Genomic DNA, 7,912 nt, shown 5'->3' with positions numbered 1-7,912 from the left:
CTACACTGAGTCTTTTCAGAACCAGGGGCCACTCCGTTCTTCTTGTACCTCATTTGATGTGTGGATTAGGTTTTGGGTATTCCAATTTTCTAGGCTAATATCCACTTATTAGTGAGTGCATATCATGATTGATCTTTTGAGACTGGGTTACCTCACTTAGTATGATGTTCTCCAGCTCTATCCATTTGTCTAAGAATTTCATGAATTCATTGTTTCTAATGGCTGAATAGTACTTGATTGTGTATATATACCACATGTTTTGTGTATATAGACCATATTTTTTGCATCCAGTCTTCCCTTGATGGATACCTGAGTTCCTTCCAGCTTCTGGCTATTATAAATAGGGCTGCTATGAACTTAGTGGAGCATGTATCCTTATTACATGCTGAGGAATCCTCTGGGCATATGCCCAGGAGTGGTATAGCAGGATCCTCCGGAAGTGACATACCCAGTTTTCTGAGGAACCACCAGACTGATTTCCAGAGTACTTGTACCAGTTTGCAACCCCACCAGCAGTGGAGAAGTGTTCCTCTTTCTCCACATCCTTGCCAACACCTGCTGTCTCCTGAATTTTTAATCTTAGCCATTCTGGCTGGTGTAAGGTGAAATCTCAGGGTTGTTTTGATTTGCATTTCCCTAGTGACTAATGAAGTCGAGCATTTTTTAAGATACTTCTCAGCCATTCGAAGTTCTTCAAGTGAAAATTCTTTGTTTAGCTCTGTACCCCATTTTTAATAGGGGTTTTAATTTGGTTTTCTGGGGTCTAACTTCCTGAGTTCTTTGTACATATTGGATATTAGCCCTCTATCTGATGTAGGATTGGTGAAGATCTTTTCCCAATTTGCTGGTTGCCGATTTGTCCTTTTGATGGTGTCCTTAGCCTTACAGAAACTGTAATTTTATGAGGTCCCATTTGTCAATTCTTGATCTTAGAGCATATGCTATTGGTGTTCTGTTCAGGAACTTTTCCCCTGTGCCCATGTCCTCATGGGTTTTCCTCAGTTTCTTTTCTATTAGTTTCAGTGTGTCTGGTTTTATGTGGAGGTACTTGATCCACTTGGAGTGGAGTTTAGTACATGGAGATAAGAATGGATCGATTCACATTCTTCTGCATGCTGACCTCCAATTGAACCAGCACCATTTGTTGAAAAGGCTGTCTTTTTTCCACTGGATGTTTTCAGCTCCTTTGTCGAAGATCAAGTGACCATAGGTGTGTGGATTCATTTCTGGGTCTTCAATTCTATTCCTTGGTCCACTTGTCTGTCACTGTGCCAATACCATGCAGTTTTTAACACTATTGCTCTGTAGTATTGCTTGAAGTCAGGGATACTGATTCCCCCAGAATTTCTTTTGTTGTTGAGAATAGTTTTAGCTATCCTGGGTTTTTTATTATTCCAGAAGAATTTGAGAAATGCTCTTTCTAACTCTATGAAGAATTGAGTTGGGATTTTGATGGGTATTGCATTGAATCTATATATTGCTTTTGGCAAAATGACCATTTTAACTATATTATTCCTGCCGATCCATGAGCATGGGAGATTTTCCCATTTTCTGAGGTCTTCTTCTATTTCCTTCTTCAGAGTCTTGAAGTTCTTGTCATACAGATCTTTCACATGTTTGGTAAGAGTCACCCCAAGGTACTTTATACTGTTTGTGGCTATTGTGAAGGGTTTCATTTCCCTAATTTCTTTCTCAGCCTGCTTATGCTTTGAGTATAGGAAGGCTACTGATTTGCTTGAGTTGATTTTATAACCTGCCACTTTGCTGAAGCTATTTCTCAGCTGTAGGAGTTCTCTAGTGTAGTTATTTGGGTCATTTAGGTACACTATCATATCATCTGCAAATAATGATAGTTTGACTTCTTCCTTTCCAATTTGTATTTCTTTGACCTCCTTATGTTGTCTAATTGCCCAAGCTAGTACCTCAAGTACAATATTGAAAAGAGAAAGAGAAAGGGGGCAGCCCTGTCTAGTCCCTGATTTTAGTGGGATTGCTTCAAGTTTCTCTCCATTTAGTTTGATGTTGGCTACCGGATTGCAATATATTGCTTTTACTATGTTTAGGTATTGGCCTTGAATTCCTGTTCTTTCCAAGACTTTAAGCATGAAAGGATGCTGAATTTTGTCAAATGCTTTTTCAGCATCCAATGAAATGACCATGTGGTTTTTTTCTTTGAGTTTGTTTATGTAGTGGATTGCATTGATGGATTTCTATATATTGAACCAACCCTGCATCCCTGGGATAAAGCCTACTTGATCATGGTGGATAATCATTTTTATGTGTTCTTGGATTCGGTTGGCAAGAATTTTATTGAGTATTTTTGCATCAATGTCCATAAGGGAAATTGGTCTGAAGGTCTCTTTCTTTGTTGGATCTTTCTGTGGTTTTGGTATCAGCATAATTGTGGCTTCGTATAAGGAATTGGGTAGTGTTCCTTCTGTTTCTATTTTGTGGAATAGTTTGAAGAGTATTGGTGTTAGGTCTTCTTTGAAGGTCTGATAGAATTCTGCACTGAAGCCATTTGGTCCCGTGCTTTATTTGCTTTTTTTTTTTTTTTTTTTTTTGGAAGACTTTCTATGACCCGTTCTATTTCTTTAGGGGTTATGGGACTGTTTAGATGATCTATTTGGTCCTGATTTAATTTTGGAATTTGGTATCTGTCTAGGAAATTATCCATTTCTTCCAGATTCTCCAGTTGTGTTGAGTATAGGCTTTTGTCGTAGGATCTGATGATTTTTTGTATTTCCTCAGTTTCTGTTGTTATATCCCCTTTTCATTTCTAATTTTGTTAATCTGGATACTTTCTCTGTGCCCTTTGGTCAGTCTGGCTAAGGGTTTATCTATCTTGTTGATTTTCTCAAAGAACCAGCTCCTGGATTCGTTGATTCTTTGTATGGTTCTCTTTGTTTCCACTTGATTGATTTCAGCCCTGAGTTTGATGATTTCCTGTCTTCTTCTCCTCCTGGGTGAAGTAGCTTCTTTTTGTTCCAGAGCTTTCACATGTGCCATTAAGCTACTAATGTATGCTCTCTCCCGTTTCTTTTTGGAGGCATTCAGGGCTATTAATTTCACTGCTTTCATTGTGTCCCAAAGATATGGGTATGTTGTGCCTTCATTTTCATTAAGTTCTAAAAAGTCTCTGATTTCTTTCTTTATTTCTTCTTTGGCCAAGGTGTCATTGAGTTCAGTATTGTTCAGCCTCCATGTGTATGTGGGCTTTCTGTTGTTTTTGTTGCTATTGAAGACCACTCTTATTCCATAGTGATCTGATAGGAGGCATGGAATTCTTATATTTGTTGAGGTCTGTCTTGTGACCAATTATATGGTCGATTTTGGAGAAGGTACCATGAGGTGCTGAGAAAAAGGTATATTCTTTTGCTTAGGGTGAAATGTTCTATAAATATCCATCAAATCCAATTGGTCCAAAGCTTCAATTAGTTTTACTGTGTCCCTGATTAGTTTCTGTTTTCCATTGAGGAGAGTGGAGTGTTGAAGTCACCCACAATTATTGTATTAGGTGCAATGTGTGCTTTGAGCTTTAGTAAAGTTTCTTTAACGAATGAGGAGGGTGCCCTTGCATTTGGCACATAGATGTTCAGAACTTAACGTTCTTCTTGGTGGATTTTTCCTTTGACCAGCAAGAAGTGTCCTTCTGTGTCTCTTTTGATGACTTTAGATTGAAAGTCAATTTTATCTGATATTAGAATGGCTACTCCAGCTCGTTTCCTGAGACCATTGGCTTATAAAATTGTCTTCTAGCCTTTTACTCTAAGGTAGTTTTTGTCTTTGACACTGAGGTGTGTTTCCTGTATGCAGCAAAATGTAGGGTCCTGTTTCCTTATCCAGTCTGTTAGTCTATGTCTTTTTATTGGGGAATTAAGTCCACTGATGTTAAGAGATATTAAAGAATAGTGATTATTACTTCCTGTCATTTTTGATGTTATTTTTATATTTGAGCGGTTATCTTCTTTTGGGTTTGATGAAAGGTTATTGTCCTGCTTTTTCCAGGGTATAGTTTCCCTCTTTGTATTGGAGTTTTCCTCCTATTATTCTTTGTAGATCTGGGTTTGTGGAAAGATATTGTGTAAATTTGGTTTTGTCATGGAATATCTTGCTTTCTCCATCTATGGTGACTGAAAGTCTTGCTGGGTATAGTAGTCTTGGCTGACATTTGTGTTCTCTTAGAGTTTGCATGAGATCTGCCCAGGATTTTCTGGCTTTCATGGTCTCTGGTGAGAAGTCTGGTGTGATGCTGATAGGTCTTCCTTTATATGTTACTTGGCCTTTTTCTCTTACTGCCTTTAATATTCTTTCTTTGTTTAGTACATTTGGGTTTTGATTATTATGTGACAGGAGTTATTTCTGCTCAGGTCCAGTCTGTTTGGAGTTCTGTAGGCTTCTTGTATATTCATGGGCATCTCTCCCTTTAAGTTAGGGAAGTTTTCTTCCATAATTTTGTTGAAGATATTTGCTGGCCCTTTCAGTTGTAAATCTTCACTCTCATCTATACCTATAATCCTTAGGTTTGGTCTTCTCATTGTGTCCTGGATTTCCTGGATGTTCTAGGATACAAGCTTTTTGCATTTTGCATTTTCTTTGACTGTTGAGTCAATGGTTTCTATGGTATCTTCGGCATCTGAGATTCTTTCTTCCATCTCTTGTATTCTGTTGTTGATATTTGTATCTATGGCCCCTGATTTCTTCCCAAGGTTGTCTCCCTTTGTGATTTCTTAGTTGTTTCTACTTCTGTTTTTAGATCCAGGATGGTTTTGCTCAGTTCCATCATTTGTTTGTTTGTGTTTTCCTTTAATTCTTTAAGAGATTTTTGCGTTTCCTCTTTCATAACTTCTGCCAATTGATTCGCTTTCTCCTGCATTTCTTTAAGTTTTTTTTTTTTTTTTTTTTTTTTTTTTTTTTTTTTTTTTACATTTCTTCTTTATTGGATTCTGTCTCTTGAGCCTTATTCTCCTGAATTTCTTTAAGTGATTTTTGTGTTTCTATTATATGAGTTTCTAGCTTATTCATGTTCCCCTATATTTCTTTAAGAGATTCATTTATGTCCTTTTTGTGTTCTTCTAGCAGCATCATGACCAATGATTTTAAATTCAAATCTTGTTTTTCTGGAGTGTTGGTGTATCCAGGACTTGCTGATGTTGGAGAGTTTGGTTCAGACGCTGCCATATTGCCTAGATTTCTGTTAATAGTGTTTCTACGTTTGCCCTTTGCCATCTTGTTAGCTCTGGTGTTCATTGGTCTTGTCTCTGGCTGATGTTTGAGCCTCCTGTGAGGCTGTGGGGTTATTTCTGCAACACTGGATGGCTGGGTTTTCCTTGTCACAGATTGCAGATGTGCTGTCCTCCTCTTGGGTGCCATTGCAGCCCTAGTGTGCCTTGCCCCAGATTGTGTCTGTGAACCAGGTGGTGCTGATGGTGTATGCTGTGGGGACCTTTTCTGCAGGGATCAGACAAGTTCTCTTGGCCAGGCAGCAGCACCTCCAACTGGGTTGGTGCACACAAGGCTAGCCTATCTGCTCAGGCCCTGAGTTTAGGCAAAAGCCTGGCAGTTTAGGCTTAGGCCTGAGCAATGTTCACCTCAGGCGATAACTGTTAATTGGTTCTGTCAGGTAGCCAAGATGTACGTGCTCCCTGAAAGTGCCAGGGAAGTCTGCCAGCCTAACAACTTCCTGGCCCAGTTGGCACACCGGACAGCCCAGGGCCTGGGTGCAGTCCAACGCCTGTCAGGCTTAGACCCCCAATATGTTAGCCTTGGGCTATGAGTGTTAGCTGACTTTACCTGCTAGAACTCTCTGGTGTCCAGTAGCCAAAATGGTGGCACGCGGAACAGACTACCGGGCAGATAACCTCCTGGCCTGGTTAGCACACCGATGGCCCCCCAAACAACCCAGGGCCTGGGTGCAGGCCAACGCCTGTTGGGCTTAGACCCACCCACCCCCCCCACCCCACCCACCCCCCCACCCCACCCACCCCCCCCACCCCACCCACCCCCCCCACCCCACCCCACCCCACCCCACCCACCCCACCCACCCCCCACCCCACCCCCACGATGTTGGCCTTGGGCTAAGTCTGCATACCTCGGGCTGTTGGTTCTCTCTGGCGTCCAAGAGCCAAGATGGTGGAGAGTCTCTCGTAACTGACTGGCAGGAGGCAGAGTTCTAATGTAGCTTCAGAGTGGTGAAAGGCACTGTAAATCCGCCTCTGCTTGCAGCCCAGCTGGCCAGCAATGATCAGTAGTAGCGGGCACAGGGCCTGCCAGGACCCTGTCTCCTTGGTTCCACCGCTAATGGCCCTTCCTCTGGAGCTGCTGCTGCCACCGCTGCCGCCACTAAATTCTTTGTTTTTAATTGCTGAGTAGTATTCCATTGTGTAAATATACCACATTTTCTGTATCTATTCCTCCATTGAGGGACATCTGGGTTCTTTCCAGCTTCTGGCTATTATAAATAAGGCTGCTATGAACACAAAGGAGCATGTGTCCTTATTGCATGCCAGGGAATCTTCTGGGTATATGCCCCTGAGTGGTATAGCAGGGTCCTCTGGAAGTGTCATTTCTAGTTTTCTGAGAAACTGCCAGACTGATTTCCAGAGTGGTTGTACCATCCTACAATCCCACCAGCAGTGGAGGAGTGTTCCTCTTTCTCCACATCCTCACTAACACCTGCTGTCTCCTGAGTTTTTAACTTTAGCCATTCTGACTGATGTGAGGTGAGATCTCAGGTTTGTTTTGATTTGCATTTCCCTAATGACTAATGATGTTGAACATTTCTTAAGGTGCTTCTCAGCCATCATAATTTCTTCAGGTGAAAATTTTTTGTTTAGCTCTGTACCCCATTTTTAATAGGGTTATTTGGAAGAACCCCCATTTTAATATAATGCCATAGGTTTCATTTTATGTCCCAATTTCTGCATTTCTAACCTTTATCTATGAGTGAAAGCAAATTTATACTCATTATCTCTATCTCAAATTCCTAAGTGATAATCTCTAGGATGCTCCTTCCTGCAACATCGCACACACTTCCCTAAGAGGCCTGTACCTTCTGGATGGGCTCCAAATCTCAGGCCAAGCCTGTGTCTCCTGAAGTGATGACTTCTTCTAATGGCTGAATATTCCCACACAGGACCAGAAACAAATTCCTGAGAGGATTCAAATTCCTCTCCAGTGCTTAAAGAAGAAACAAGAAGAAAGCCTCTCTCTCTCTCTCTCTCTCTCTCACACACACACACACACACACACACACACTTCTATCTTTCTTTCCTATCTAGTGAAGAGGAGGTGAAATCTTGAAGATAACGTGGGGTGATAAAGCTGGAAAAGAAGAACTCACAAAGTAATAAAAGACAAGAGAAACTCCACTCAACCTTTTGTATCTTTGAATCCCAACCTAGTAGAAAGCCAACATTATGCTTATGTGCCCTCTTCATCTCTTCCAAGTTTTGAGGACTGTCTTACCTCTCCTGTATCACCAGCAGACAGGTAATATACAGCTTGTCTTTGCTCTTTTGTGTGTTCTTCTTTTTCCCTTTATTTATCACTGCCAATTTCACCCCTATCACTATATAAGAAAGAAGGATAGACGGGAGAGAGCCCTGGATCTAATTTCTTTTGTTTCTTTGAGCATGACTGCTAACAAACCACAACCAACACTCCTGAATGATCCACAACCTCCAACCCCACCACTACAAGGCTCTAGCATTTCTACATGCTCTGAAAAGGTCCCAGAATTCCAGATGTCACACAATCACAGAAACTATCCACAACTGGCAAAACCATGCCTCTGCTAGAGCATGAAGCAAATAAATCATAGAGAGCTGCTGCCAAGAGTCTAAAGTAGCTTCATATCCCCACACACGGAATTAAAATGAAAACATTTTTATATTTCTATGTTTTTTAAGAA

This window comes from Apodemus sylvaticus, chromosome 2, assembly GCF_947179515.1.
Source record: "Apodemus sylvaticus chromosome 2, mApoSyl1.1, whole genome shotgun sequence".
Lineage (NCBI taxonomy): Eukaryota > Metazoa > Chordata > Mammalia > Rodentia > Muridae > Apodemus > Apodemus sylvaticus.
This window is presented reverse-complemented; position numbering follows the sequence as displayed.